At 40.2% G+C, this 15,883-nt stretch overlaps 1 protein-coding gene across 4 annotated transcripts in view; it reads right to left on the reverse strand.

Annotated features, from left to right (window-relative positions):
• The window catches only part of LOC137321595 (adhesion G protein-coupled receptor B3-like), a 261,507-nt gene that overhangs the window by 143,309 nt on the left and 102,315 nt on the right, over nt 1-15,883 (reverse strand). For 3 of the 4 annotated variants that reach the window (XM_067984040.1, XM_067984039.1, XM_067984038.1), the window contains exon 4: nt 9,793-9,919. The gene's annotated coding sequence lies outside the window, so the exon portion shown is untranslated. Of the gene's footprint in view, nt 1-9,792; nt 9,920-10,128; nt 10,213-15,883 lie in introns of those variants that run through there. The other variant, XM_067984037.1, reaches the window with a different exon arrangement.

Genomic DNA, 15,883 nt, shown 5'->3' on the forward strand with positions numbered 1-15,883 from the left:
GGAAGAAACTCCAGGTCTACATATTTAAAAGCGTCATTTGCTTTTTGCAAGCCTTTTAATTATATGTTGATAAATATTGTGCAGGATTTACAAAAACAGAAGATGATGTACACACTCAATCAGAGACTCTTTGCACACCTGTAATTCAGACCGGTGATCCTTAATGAACACACATACAAGATACTTTCCCCATTCTATGTAAACTGTGGAAAATGGTGAATGGTAAGGCTACCCCTGATCATAAAGATTAAAGTCCATCTGAGCTCATTGGTACAATAGCACCATGGGTGTCTGATACCAGACATGCAGAATTCTCTGAAAATAATTGCCATGATTTAAACATGAGAAGATGTAGTTTAAAGGATATAATATATATACTAGGCATAGAATTTCCCAGTAGTCAACTGCAAATTATTTATCAATAAATCTTCAGTAATGATGGGATAAACATGCTTATTACTCTGGTCAATGCGTATCACTACCAACTCTTAGTTCACTTCATGAACTTGGAATAGAGTAAAAGTGCCATACCTCAGCTAAATACTGTAAGATTTACTAATTCAATTACCCACAAAAAATGTCTGGTATACAGCGTAAAATAATGGACAATGGGGAATGATATCAATGCTATAATCTAATTGAGGGGTTCGTAAAAGACTTGGGCTTCATGCTGATGGTTTATGATACCACTTGAACCTCTTAATTAGGTTACAGCACTGAAATCCACTCCCTGTTGCCCATTACTCTGTATAGAATTTTCAGAAAGTACAAGGAGATAAGGTCCCTTCCCTTGTATTTGTTGTAAAGCAATTACACGGTCAGGAGATTCAGGTGATGTAATGTTAAAAACAGCTCAAGCAATCTACATTATTACCAGAACCCCTAAGATGTGTGTAAACTGCCGTTACAATATTCACTGGGGCAGATCTTGACTTTGCGCGATTGTGTAAAACGGGTGATAACGAGTCGGCAGCCTGTTTTATATCTCTCCCGATTTTTATTTCCGTTGAAGTGAATGTAAAATGGGTTGTTGACTCGCTATCACCTATTTTACACTATCGCACAAAGTCAAGATCTATCCCGTTACCTCTTACTAAAGTTCTACTCTTGCCCCTCAATAGTGATTGTGATGCAATCAGTTGCAGGTTACCGATTATGTGACTAACAGAAAGGTTTTACAGTGCATTTTTGTACAACGAGATATATTTTTAATGCCTCTCTACATACTTTAAAGAATAGTCCTCCCCTTTTTTAGGATGCTTTTTTGGGAACAATCAAAGAAGTATATCATCACATGGGTTTGCCATTAGTGAGAGCCACAGAGGAAACCATGGACATTGTGTGTTATATCAAATGTCTTGGTGTACAGGAATATAAAACTGACGGACAACTTGCTGGGAATTTCCTTGGGGGTTCTCTTGATTGTCCACCATAACTTTGGTGGAAGATTGGTGGAAACCCCATTACACGTGTAAACGGGGTTTCCGCAATCAACCGCTAAAGATAAGGCGGACGAAATCTCAGCTATTGTCATTCTATCTGTCTTTTTATCTATTTCTGTCCATCTGTCCAATCTACCTACCTATCTATTTGCCTGTCTATCTGACTGTCTTTCCAACTACCTGTCACAATGGTTTTCTTACCTTTTTGAGTATTGCTTAATGATCATTTATTAAATTCTTTGTTTATGATTTTTTTTCAATGGATGGTACAACTATAACCTACAAATTGTAACAGTGTTGATATTCCAATAAAAAATAGGCTAATACAGTAAACACTGTTATTGATATCGGCCATCATTGTTAATCCTTTATCTCACTTTTCAAAGCAGTCAATTCTTGAACTGAATGGAAATAAGAAACAAGGGGGTAAATTTTCCTCTTCACTGCCTGTGTGATAATCTGGCCAAAAATGGGGCAGGTTCCACAATGGGTTGGCGATCCGCTCCACCAGTTTACCACCAAGGCGATGAATAGATGAAAATTTACCCCAGGGTTTTTGGGATCTGTCAAGGGTCTAGGTATAGTTTTCTAAAGGTATCCAATCAAAGATTTAAGCTGTCCCTGTTTGGAAAAGTAGAGAAACAGGATATTTCCACCTGAGAAGGATATTCCAAAACCAATTCTCCGACACCAGCATCAAACTGATTGGTGGCGAGTTTGGCCTTTGTTGAAAGTGCGAAATGGACGATAGCGAATTGGCATCCTATTTTACACTGCGCCCGATTTGCTTTTCCATTGAAGTCACACCATTTAGGGTTGACCCCATGTCCTTGTTCAGGGCATAGTTGAGGATAAGATTAGAAGGATATTTTCAAAAAGTTTTGGAACATTTACTATCCTACTCGTTGTTCACTGAACCTGAGTTGATTTCTAGGAACGTAACTTGCTTCTCAAGACTGTTACCAACTTTTTGCAAACTTTGGAGTCTTCAGAGGCTCTCTTTGAGATTGACAAAGAGATGAGGGAGGATGTTTGCTTAACATTATTCCTTAGCCACTTTGAACAGAAGTACGAAAGAATAGTTCAAAATTTTAAAATTAAATAGACTTCACAACTTTCCGGACTCAACATTGATTTCAACAACTGAAATGCTGCTTGGTATGAGGAAATACAAATATGAAGAAAGACTTGAAAAGTTGGAGCATTTTTCATTAGAACAATGCAGATTATGGGGCGATCAGATAGAAGTGTTTAAAATCATGACAGGATGGGACATATTAGATAGAAGCAGACTGTTTTGAATAGTTACGGGGTCTAGAATGAGGGGCCAACGATACAAGATTAAACATAATAAATTTAGAACTGAGGGCAGGAGAAACCTCTTTACAGAGAGTTGTGAGGCTGGGGAATTTGCTTCCAGGGTTAGTGGTTGAGGGAGAAACTGTCAACATTCAAGGTTAGATTGGATAGGTGGATCAAGGAAAAGGGGTTGAAGGGATATGGGAACAAGGCAAACAAATGCGATTAGGACAGTTTCATCACGTGGAGGGTAAACGCTGACATGGATTGGTTGGGCCAAATGGCCTATTTCCAGATTGTAACTTCTATTTTTTTCAGATCATAACCACTGCTCCTATTTTTTCAGACAGCAGATGCTGGTAATGGTTCCGCTCTTGCTACTTACAGCTCCTCTAGACCCATCTTTTGTTTCTTTACTTGTCCCATTACCAATCCCTTTTGCCTTGCACCATCTTCCCTTTTGTCATTTAATGAGTCCTACCCTCCACCCTATCACAGACCTTCCCTTTTGTTCTTTCCTCCCCTCCTCTCCCTCCAACCCTTTCTTTCCCTTGCTTATTTTTTAAAAAATGTATTAAACAGTTTATTTACAGTTAGTGACGATTACTATTACAATTCAACTTTCAGTGCAGGGTTTTAACTTTCTGTACAGGGTTTTAATAAATATTGGTCCAGGACACCAGGGAGAACTTCTCTGCTCTTCTTTAAAATACTGCGATCGGATCTTTTACGCCCACCTAAGAGAGCAGGCAGGGCCTCACTTTATGTCTCATCTGAAAGACGGCACCTCCGACAGTGCAGCACTCCCTTAGTACTGCACTGAGAGTGTCAATGTAGATTTTGTACTGGAGACTATGGAGTGTGGCTTGAATCCACAACCTTCTGATGTATAGGCAAGATGTGGAGATGTATAGGCAAGACAGCTACCCACCGAGCAACGGCTAGACACGTAATGAGATAATGACCAAATAATCTGTTTTAGTGATATTGGTTGAGGGATAAATACTGGCCAGGACACCAGGGAGAACTCTCCTGCTGTTCTTCGAAACAGTGCTGTGGGATCTTTTACATCCACCTGAGAGGGCAGATGGGGCCTCGGTTTAATGTATCATCCAAAAGACGGTGTGTACTTGCTTGTAAAATGTTAAATCTCTAACCTCTTCCAGTTCTGAAGAAAGGTCATTGAGCTGAAATGTTAACTCTGTTGCTCTCTCCACAGATGCTGCCTGACCTGCTGAGTATTTCCAGCATTTTCTGTTTTTAGTTTAAAATTGTCCTTAGGTTTCACTCCACTCACACATATAGTTCTTCGTATATTTCCACATCTCTCTGTCCATCTCAAAGACTCCAAAGTTTGAAAGGAACTGCAAAGAGTAGGTAACAGACTTGAAAAGCAAGTTACATTCCTCAAAATCAACTCAGCTTCTGACTCTCTTAGTCACATGACTAGACCCGGCTATTCTGAGATTATAAGGTGCTGAAGTTGGCAATAATGACAGAAATCAGTTTTGTGCAAACTTGTATCTAATCAAATGAGCAGGAGCCTACTGATACCAAGCCCCAGGTTTGGCCATTTCCTAAAGCCCATAACTGGGAGGGTGGGTTGTAAAGAGGTTGGGGGAGCAAGGCTTCAGAAAAAGCGATTTAGAAATAATTATTTCAAATATCAGTCATACTGAACACCAAAGAGTTGAATTTCACATTAGTTGATCAGCACACTGCAATGAAAATGCTCTCCTCAGGGGAGTTAGCTCCTGGTTATTGTTCCAAATGAAGTCTGTACTGACCCTCTCAAAGATCTGAGAACAATGTATTGGTGAGTGGAGCCAGGAACACTTAAAAATTATAAAGAAGTTTTTGGAGGCCATTCATCTCAGTGACTCCAATATACCCTGGAATTGACGATGGAACGGGTGCCCACCTAATTAAATGATCCCTAATAGACTGCAGGATATTTTAGACCACTCCGTCCTCCCTCAAATGTGTGTAACTTCAAATGTCATTGCATAAGGATTAGTCAAACACCACTTTCAGAACTTGACATTTTAATTTTGTGAGCAGATAAAAATATCCTGAGGTAATAATGCTTGAGCAATATGAAGAAGACAAGAAAATGTTTGAAATTTACATCCAGTATATATTATATAAATCTATCCATCAATCTACGCATCCATCCATACACCCACCCATCCTCACACAAAGAAAGGTTCTTGTGATATATTGTGTAAGCTGTAGGTTATCTCCTTTACTTTATGGACATTATAGCCTCATTAATTGGATATTTAAACATCAGAACAGGCAAATTATTTTCTTCTGTTATCATGTACTATTGTTTCTGTGTCCCTGTGATAGCAGGGACATGGTAATGTTTTTCATTACTGACAGATCTGCAGCCATTGTACCTAAGAAGAACCTGCATTAAGGTAGCACCTTACTACAGCCTCATGGCATCCTAAAGCATTTTACAACCAATGGAATTACTTTGAAGTGCAGTCACTATTGTTATGTCGGCAAACATTCAGACAATTTGCACATAGGGAGACCCCACAAATAGTACATGAAGAATGACCAACTTTGGTGGCTATGACACTGAAAGAGCACCCTCCTCTTCTTTGAATAATGTCATGGGATCAGTTACATCCACCTGGTGCCGACAGGATCTCAGTTTAACATCTCACCCAAAAGATGGCACCTCCAACAATGAAACACTCCCTCAGTTCTGCACTGCAGCGTCAGCCCAGATTACTTGTTCAAGTCTGTAAGTAGGGCTTGAACTCACAATCTTCTGACTCGGAGATAAGAGTTCCACCAGCCAAGCTGACACTGGTCACTCTGCCCCAAAAAGAATATATTATTTCATTCAAAATAATAGCGGGTAAGGGGATGAATAAGGGATAGGGAAGTGGAAGTTCCTCATCAATTTTGGCCATTTATGTATATGAATGGGTAAAGCCCAAAAACATTAGGATCTTGTTGATGAATGGAAAGAAGCACACCATCGATTGGTGTATGAGACTTGCCAAGCATATCAATCAATTGTATTGATAATCCAAATTAAAACAGCCAGGTTCTTTAGAGTATGTGGCAAAAATGCTGTCACCTTTTCAGTTTCTAAAGTCAGTCCAATTTTAAACTGGCATCATGATTCCAATTTTAGAATAGATCATGTATGGGGCACTTGCATACTGTCAAGTCAGCATATAATGAGAGCAGCTTTTCACAATAAAAATTTGTTATAGTGGGTGTTCATTCAATGTGGCATTGACTGTATAGAAAGAAAAGGAAGACTTGCATTTATATAACACCTTATCATGGCTCCCAGAAATGTCTCAAATCGCTACATGCACCATGAATTACTTTGAAAATGCAGTTACTACTGTTATGTAGGCAAACATTAGTAGCCATTTTCAACAGAACCAAATCCCACATACAGCAATGCGATGAATGACCAGTTAATATGCATTTGGCAGTAGTGTTTTTGAAGGAGGACACTGTCCCTTTACAAAACAATGTCCAGCGATTTTTAACATCTAACCAAAAGAGACAGATGGGACCTTGGTTTAATTCTCATCCTTGCGTTTAAATCCCCCTATGGCCTCACCTTTCCCTATCTCTGTAACCTCCCCCAGCCCTACAACCCTCCGAGATCTCTGCGCTCCTTCAATTCTGGCCTCTGGTGCATGCTCGATTTTCATCGCTCCACCACTGGCGGCCGCGCCTTCAGCTGCTTAGGCCCTATACTCTGGAAATCCCTCATAAACCTCTCTCTCCTCCTTTAAGTCACTCCTTAAAACCTATCTGTTTGACCAAGCTTTTGGCCATCTGTCCTAATATCCCCTTATGTGGGTCGGTGTCAAATGAAGCGCCTAGGGATGTTTTACTACATTAAAGGCGCTGTATAAATGCAATTTGTTGTTGTTGCTGTTGTTGATGTTGAATCTGAAGGACAGCACCTTCAGCAGTGCAGCACTCCTTCAGTACTACATTGAAGTGTCAGCCTACATCAGGATATCCAAGCTTTTTCTTCATGGGCCAGATAATTTCACACCATAACCTTTGGGGCCATACATAAATGAACGTTCCCATTAATTAGCATATATCTCAAGTTGCTCATGCCAACAGATCGTGGTGTTCCAATTTAGGATTTATCTAATAATGAGGTAACAGTGCATAAAACAACCCTTTACAAACTTCCAGGCCCGCAAAATTCAAACAACAAACTAGCAAATACGACATATCTGGGCAAATAAAACTGAGATGCTTGGATTTTGAGGATTGGTTTGCCAAGGCTCAGAGACTTCATGTGGTCATAGGACCACAGGCAAGACACCCCTAGCCTAAATTATGTGCTGAAGCCCTGAAGCCTAAGTTATGTGCTTGAATCTACAGCCTTCTGACTCAGAGACAAAAGTGCTACCAAGTGAGCCAAGCTGCCATATGCTACCATACTGCATTTCCCGTGACTGTCTCTCCTGTATTTATCTATGTAATTATCCATGTAATTCTATGTAATATGTACTTTGGAATGTCATGCAGGGATAAGGAAAAAAAATTGGAACTCCTTCTTCCTCCATTATTTACAGTTTTATAACTCTGTTGTCATAGGTATCTACGCTGATCTGAATGTGATCTACTGATCATGCAGCACTCTTCTATTTTAAAAAGGTCTAATAAGAGTGTGAACAGGAAAGAATGGCAGGAGTGTCTGGCATTTTATTCTATTAATACATCACGAGAAAACTAGCCAGTGACTGAAGTAATGTAAACTGACAGGGGTGTTACGATACAGTGGTATGCATGCATGTACCTTCATATCTTTAAGTTAGGAACGAAAGGGGTGATAACTCTGGAAAAGAAAATCAACTGATAAACTTGACATTTTCCAGCTCTTTAAGGAATGTGAAGAGCTGTTGTCAAAAAGGGGAAGACCAATAAGTGGCCTATATGGCAACTCAAAAGGGGAGATGCTGGAGGAAGCAACGAGGAAGCAAAGGCAATGGCTCAGGAGTCGCTAAACAGGGAGGAGCAGCAAATGCTACATAGTAATGTCGCTCCCCTACAATGTTGTAAACAGGCATTCAATTAGTTGGCTGGAAGCAGTATTCCCAGTGAGTTACAATGGGTACAAAATGGGACATTTCTAACAGTCAAAATAGATAGGAATTTATTAAGGCTGGGTAGATATTAAGACGAGACCCCTGCAACTGGGTCGAGAAGTTAATTCTTTATATCCCCTTCACTTTACTTTACTCAGAAAGGGCCACTGCATTCCAACAATGGACTACAAACCTGGGCTGCGTCACCAGATTGAAAACGCATTTAAATTCCAAAGTGATATGACATTGCCATTCCGTTCTGTGAAGAACAAGGCCATTTTCAACTTGCAGTATTTATGCAGGCGATTGATCGCAAAACCCAACAGGTCTCACCCCAATCATCAATCAATTATGTGCATCATCTCACTTGCTCACGAATCAACCGGGTTTTATAACCAGAATATAATTCGTAATATTTATCCATATATTCCAAAATTCCAGCGTCAACCAAACCAAACCCTACCATGCACCAACTCTCATGTTGTATTTTACCAACCTGTGCAGCACTGACAGTATGGCAAACAGTGATACAAGTGCGAGGTCACATTCACATTACCATCCCTTGTTGAGGTGGAGCATGAGACGGAAGGGTCCCGCTCCTGGATATTCAAACCAGGCCCCATAACTAGCAGTGAGATTTTACTAAGAGAAAACGAGACAGTTGGCTCTTTTCAGTCTTTGGAAAGTGAATGGCAGTATGACCGATAGCCAGAGGTCATTTCTAAAAGTTAACTTTCCTCCTGCCCCCTCCCCACCCCTTCCCCCCCCCCCCCCCCCCGGCCCAGAATTTGCACCAGTTGCAGTTACCCAGCACCACAGGTGATCTTGCTAACAGTGCCAGAATTCACACCACTGCAAAACCATTCTACGGCACGTTTATGGCACTGTGGCAAATACCATGCCATCAAAAATGCCAAGTGCACAGTGCGACAAGGGCACAAGTCCCACCTTTGAGATGGTTCATGCTCTGCTAGTCTGAAAGTGAATATTGCAACATTCATCAGTACCTTTTACACAAATAACAAAATAAGACTCCTTGCATTGAAAAATAAATAAAAACCGTTTATCTATTTGGGTTACGAAAAAAGAAAAAAGCGTTGGGCCCTGCACCCCATTATTCTTTGTACACCTTCCCCAGGAAAGCAAAAGGAACAGGACAGGTATAGGGGGCAGGTACAAGGAGAAGGTGTACTTTCTCAGCATCCCTCCACACCACACACCTCTGCTTATTTTGGGAGCTTCTTTGCCTTTTCAAGAATTTCTCGACGGGCGATCAATCAGGTGCAAGGTCTTGCTGGACGCCGTTTCCCTTAATTCCCCTTTTACGAAAACGATCTAGCTTCTCTCTCTTTGTAACAGGGCGTGGATTAAGCATACACTAAAACGTGGGATGGGAAGGGGGTGTTCAATGGAATAATAACCCTTACAAGTAACGGTACCCCAACACACACACAGACCCTGACCCTGGTGAAATACAATTTCTTCGTTATAACGTGTCGGAATTTCTCGTGTACTTTTCAAAGGCATTTTAAATATCGCAGCTTGATGTAAGACCGAATACATTCAAATATTTCCCCAACAGCAATAAATGCTCATATTCTCTTCAATACAACATGTTCTTATATATATATATATATATATCATTAATCTATAGTCATTAAAGAAAACATTGTCATCAGGTAAGCAGATGATCCCATTTATATTTTATTTCCATAATGTGTTCACTAGTTTCTCTCTTTTTATTTTCTTCCCCCAGATTTAAAAAAAAATGCCCCATGTAACACAGTAATCAATTATTTATTTAACCCCACATGACAAGAGGTTTATATGCATTAGACTCGTTCTACAGCCGCTTCAGAGAGAGAGAGAGAGAGAAAAAATCTTTAATATCTGCCACAGTTTGCCAAGAAAAAAAAATGGGATTTATTATAATCATTATTTTTTTTTTTACTTACTATTTCTCTGGGTTGCTTAGCCAAAATGGCGAATGTAGACAGACGATCACACAAGCATTTCGTATGGGATGCATCGGTAAGCACAGTTTTACATCCCAGAGTGGACCAGGCGCCGGAAGACTCGTTCCTGCAAAAAGGAATACATCAGATTTGACGGACAGTTAAAGACAGAAAACACAGGGGCAGTTTTAACAAATGGAAGTGTGGGGGGGATGAAACAACCACACAGTAACGTTTAACCTACAGTGTTACTCTGTGAGGGGAATCACTGTAATATGCACACTATATATATATATATATAAAAAAAAGATACATTATTTTTAAAAGAGGCAATACCAGTGCTTTCGTGCTGATTGTTTGAAAAGCCGCCGTGTAGTAATTTGAATGGATTATTTTTGCTGGTAGATCCTGTCTTCTCATTAGGAGCCTGAGGGAATTTTCACCGTGGAAACGGGCAGCATCAGATTGGTACAAGGTGGGGAGGGGAGGGAGGGGAGATCTTTGCTGCATGAGTACTTTAGGAGGAGGAGGGTAGATGGATGGATGGAAGGAAAGGGAGGGATCATTTTACTAAATATACAAACCAACAAGGTGCATCGCCGTTAAAGGGAGTGAGGGGAGAGGAGGAGGGGGAGATGGGGGGCCCGTGTCCCACTCTTTTGGAGCATTCAGGTGCTCTCAGGGTTGTCTTGTTTATGCGCCCGCCGCGATCCCCGAAACCCCAGCCCGCTTCACACGGTCAGTGCAACCGCTCCAACACAACCCTCCCCGGCAACCGCTCGCAGATGGTACAAACCGAAGGGAAAAAAAAAACAAAGCAGCGAGCGTAGTGGAAAGAAACAATATTTAATAAGAGAGAGAGAGAGAGAGAGAAAAACAATCTATTTATTTATCATATATTTTATATTCCAAATGCATTCCATAGAGAGCGACTGAAGGCACTCGGAAAAAAAAGACAAACTAGATTATTATCTTTCTCATATAACGCTGGGTTATTAAATTGGATTGTAAAGTTATACGATACACAAGTAAGCAGTGTTGCCCTCCTTTTCTAGGTGGGAGGGGGGTCAGTCAGTACCAATTCCCAAGTAGAAGCTGGCCAGAGCAAAGGATGAGACAAAGAGAGAGAGAGAGAGCGAGGAGTTTTTTTTACACATCTATCTGCAGTCGGATTACAGTAACCAAAGGTGCATTACTGTAATGTAGATGTCTCTTGCAAATTAACTAACTACAGTAATGTGGATGCCCCTTGTAAATTACCAATGCGCAGACACTCAACCTGAAATACTCACAGGCATACAAGGTTTTTTTGGCCTTTTCTTTTTACTAAATACGCCACCCTGGTAAAACTATTTATAGATTTTAAGCCTGTCAAAGATATAGAATGTAAATAACTGCGCTGCATCTCCCACTAGCCAGTGATCACAGTGTCAATTCGTGCTTGAAAGCTTAACTGTTTCCCACGGTAAGTCACTGTTACAAATCGCCACTTGGCTGTCCCAAGTGGCAAACGCCAGCACATTTCTGAGGACATCTGAGTGTTTTTTTAAAAAAAGTTTTCTCATGTATCTAAATAACTTGGATCTGTTGGTAACGCACCCTAGAACTTTACCCAGAGAGTGGTTAGAAATGTGGAACTTGCTACCACATGGAGTAGTTGGGGCGAATAGCATAGCTGCCTTTAAGGGGAATCTAGATAAGTACATGAGGGAGAAAGGAATAGAAGGATGTGCAGAAAGGGTGAGATGAAGTACAATGGGGGAGGCTGGTATGGAACATAAACACCATTTGGGCTGAATGGCCTGTTTCTGTGCTGCAAATTCTCTGTAATTCTATATAAGACGGCTGTATCTAAAGGGATGCATTCACATGTATAAAGGGATGCATTCACATATCTCCCCTGCTCTTCTTTGAACAGTGCCGTGGGATCGTTTACATCCATCTGATCAGTTTAATATCTCATCCAAAAGACGGCTTGTGTTTGGAATGTACGCCTGGCTGTTATCAGGGGAAATAGACAAATATCGACTGCAGTTGGGGGATGCACTGGTCATTTTTGGGCCAAGTATTTGAAGAAGCAACTGTGCTACAATGACCAAAGGCTTGGCGAGGATATCACTGCGCACTCAAAACAACTTCTGGAATCCAAGTGTGCAAGTGCTGGTCTCGGATCAGTATTATATACCACGGCGTGAAGTCAACAGATTCAAGTTGTACCACTGGCTTGCACAATAACGCTCTGCCAAGGAACAACGAAGCTTCGCTCATGCAAACTTGTTCCCGCACCTGAGTGCCGGTTAAGTTTGATGTTGCGAGAGTTGAGCCTCTCATCTGTTCTCTGCCAGAGTTAAGACTATTTTTAAAAATGGTAGAAAAGCTCCCATGAGTTTTTTTTTTAGACTTGGCTTCGCATTAGACTGTAGTTATATTATAATGAGAGCAACACAAAAAAGAGACATGAGATTACCTCCTGGAGATGATTTCGCACCTCTTGGCTAAGTGGCTTGCGTAATTTTTTATCCAAATTAATCTGTATAGTTTGCATCATGGTGGAGCCAAATTTACCTTGCATTGACCCAAACTAAAGAGAGAATTTATACGGGGCCTTTCACATCTTAAGGACATCCCAAAGTCGCTGAAGTACTTTCAAAGTGCTGTTGTCATATAGGCAAACATGGCAGCCAAATTCCACACAGCATGGTCCCACAAACAGCAATAAGATAAACCAGATGACTGTTTTGGTGTTGCTAGTTGAGGGATAAATGCTGGCTAGAACACAGAGAGATCTCCCCTGCTCTTCTTTGAACAGTGCCATGGGATTGTTTACATCCATCTGATCAGTTTAATAGCTCATCCGAAAGACGGCATGTCCAGCATCACAGCACTTCCTCTTTACTGCACTGAACGTAGTTTATCTAGCCTATAAGATTTCTAGTAGCCCACAAAATCATATGCTACTTATTTTCTATACTTTGACTCCCATTTTGTTTTAAAATAATAGCAAAACTCTACACTTATGCACCAAGTTTGATTTTTCTATTAATGTCTATTATCTGCTAGTGTTTTGTGACATGGACTCTGTTCTATTGCCAGTTGATGTCACCCACCGAAGACTATTACCACCAAAACCAATTAGTGGGTGATAGAGAAAACTATTTTTACACATGGTGATTCTTCAGCCAGCCATCGGTTTTGGTCCAAGGGTACAATTAAACAAATTGAACTTTCGTCCATAAAATGTGCAAGTTGAATTTAATCACATCAAACGTAGGAACCAATCCAGTAAATTATTTTGGAAGAAGCACTCAAATGAATGTTAAAAAAATGAGAAGCTAGGTTAATGCTAAGCACTGGAAATGCAAAGATGCAGATTTCTATAGGGAAACAAGGACTCTCGGGCAATGAATAGGTGGGGAGATACACAATATCAGCAGGTATTGTGTATTTTGATTGACAATAACAATGGAAGACGGTATGCGGAAAACATTTTGCTCTTTTTCTTCTGGTCAAGATGGTGAAACCAAGAAAGCATTCACTACCAACTTAGTGTTTAATTAATTACTACGTTTTAGATATAACTCGCCATTAAGAATGTCAGGACCAATCATTTAATATTTCAGTACAATTACTTCTACACAGAACAGAGGACATGGACCAACGAACTCTGAAAGCTTACTTGCTTCAAATTAACAATGAATATTAGATGCTCAGATGACATTGCAATCTACAAAGATTATCTAAAATGCCTTAAACAAAGTACTGAGACTATATCGGAACATTTGCTGGCTAAAACACATTTTCCACTTCATTATTGTCTTTATATTATTTCTTACTAAAAATGTGGCTTTTTTCCACTGAAATTCTATTTGTGCTAATCATTGTTTGAAAATGTGAAGGTTGTTTTCAAAGCTGTCAAATTCAATTCTCAAAGAGATAACTGATCAGGCAACACACTAATTCCTCATGATGGAGATGATTGCATTTCCCCGGCTGTTAGAATCTAGGATTGTAATGGAATGGATGGGATTGAGCAATAGTGATGGAAATGTCATTCATTGGAGTTGGCAATCTCTTTTTTTGGCACTTCACTAGACGTTAAAATGGACATCCATATCATGGGAAAGCATCTCAAACGCTTTCATCTTGCAACTGTCATCCCGTTGGAAATAATGGCCTAGAAATCTTGAATGGGATGGAGAGGAAGGAAATTGTGGTGGAACCAATTTCTGGCTCTTAATCGCTTCACCATGAAGTTCCAACTGGGAAGCATCCATCCAGTCCTCCTCCTCCATCCCGATGCCACTTTTGTTGGCGTGTCTGGCAGGATCCTGGGATGGGCTGGAAATCTTGCCATTTACACTTCTTGTACAGCCAATGGAGCCACCAGAATTTCTATGCTAATATGTTACACTTACAGTGAAACCTGTACAAAGGGACACCTGCCAAAAAGGGACACTCATTGACAGTCCCAAATAAGTTACTGTACATACAATGACCATTTTGAAAATAGGGATACCTGCAAATAAAGGGCACCTGATGCAAGTCCCATAGATGTCCTTAATTTACAGGTTTCACTGTACTTGATTGAAAGATCACGGCTCTGGTGGCTTCAAAATTCTATGGGCGCTGGTTAGACACAAAGTGTACGTACACAGGACTTATCCCAAATCTTTGAGCCAATGGAGTGCACAAGCACATCTGAAATGAAGAAATTTCTGTAGACTACCTGAATCATAACCAAGAGAACTGAGACTGATATCTGGTTGTTGTGGATACTTACAACATTTTTAGTTGTTTTAAATAAATTCTGATAGATTATGAGACCTATACTAAAACTACCAAACTTGACCAATCCACTGAATTTCTAGAACAACTTAACCCAACCACGGAGTCTGTTCACTTTAGAATGCAAATACAAATGGTGGAAGTTTTTCACTCAAAGGGTAATAGAGTAGTGCAATTAGTTACGAGTGAAGGCCATGTGGGAAATATAGTGGGTTCAAGAGGTAATTAGTTGAGCTTCTGCAGAAACAAAGAATTGAGCAATATGGTGAGAAGTATTTTGGATTGATATACTATCAAGGCATCAGTGGGATTGGGTGTAATGGCTTCTTTGGTACCTAAAAATTCTTACATTAGACAACTGGATTATTGGTTCTCATTATTCATGTGGAAAATTATATGATTGGATTTTCACCAACCTTCTGCCGTATTGGGTTGTCAGGCAGAGAAGTTGTAAAAGAAATTAGTCACTCTGCTTTTAGGTACCATGCTTAGCTTTATGTATTTTGAAGAAGAATGTCCAAGTTGGTTAATAGTAAATACCCAGGTATTTTGAGACAAATATGACAAAGTAGGTAACGCACATGTTCTTTCACCAGTGTTGTATAATATACACTGTAATCTTGTAATCAAATGAAAGACAGTGGATTCTTTAGTTTGTTAAAAAAACTTTCTCCATGTCTCTATCTTCCTCTACTGAAAGCAATGGCCATCACTGGATACAATTCCACTGGTGTCGACAGACCCACAGTTGTACCATTCTTCATGTATAAACACAGACAGAACACACCCTTGGGTCACCCTTGTCAAGCCCAACCCTGCCTGTCCTTGTACAATGTCCATGCAATGCACACTTTCCAACAGGAGTCAGTGAATGACAATGGAGAACATTGTTGCAGGAATAAGCTTGCTGTGGACAACTGTAGTATTCCAACTGCTGCTCTGGTCGAGATAAACTAACTTCGCACAGGCTAGTGATCAAAATGGTCCAAAGTTGCACAACAAGACTCAATGAGCATAATGGCAGAAATTAGTTTTGGGAATAGAAAATTGGTGATGGTAATTGGAGGCACTGAATAACATTTGAACAGAAAACCTCACTAAGTTTAAAGGAAAGTATGCTAAAAATGTTACATACGCTGGGGTGCATTCAAGGGTATAACACACTTAAAATCTTTTAACGCACTCCTTATCTCCCTCAGTCTTCACTTCTATTACATTTTGAACTTTTTTACGCTAGATATCTTTCTCAAATTGAGTGCCATTGGACATTCCCATGAATGAGCTCTCGCTGCCTATAATGCGGAGT

The sequence above is a fragment of the Heptranchias perlo genome, chromosome 5 (genome assembly GCF_035084215.1).
Source record: "Heptranchias perlo isolate sHepPer1 chromosome 5, sHepPer1.hap1, whole genome shotgun sequence".
In the NCBI taxonomy this organism is placed as follows: domain Eukaryota; kingdom Metazoa; phylum Chordata; class Chondrichthyes; order Hexanchiformes; family Hexanchidae; genus Heptranchias; species Heptranchias perlo.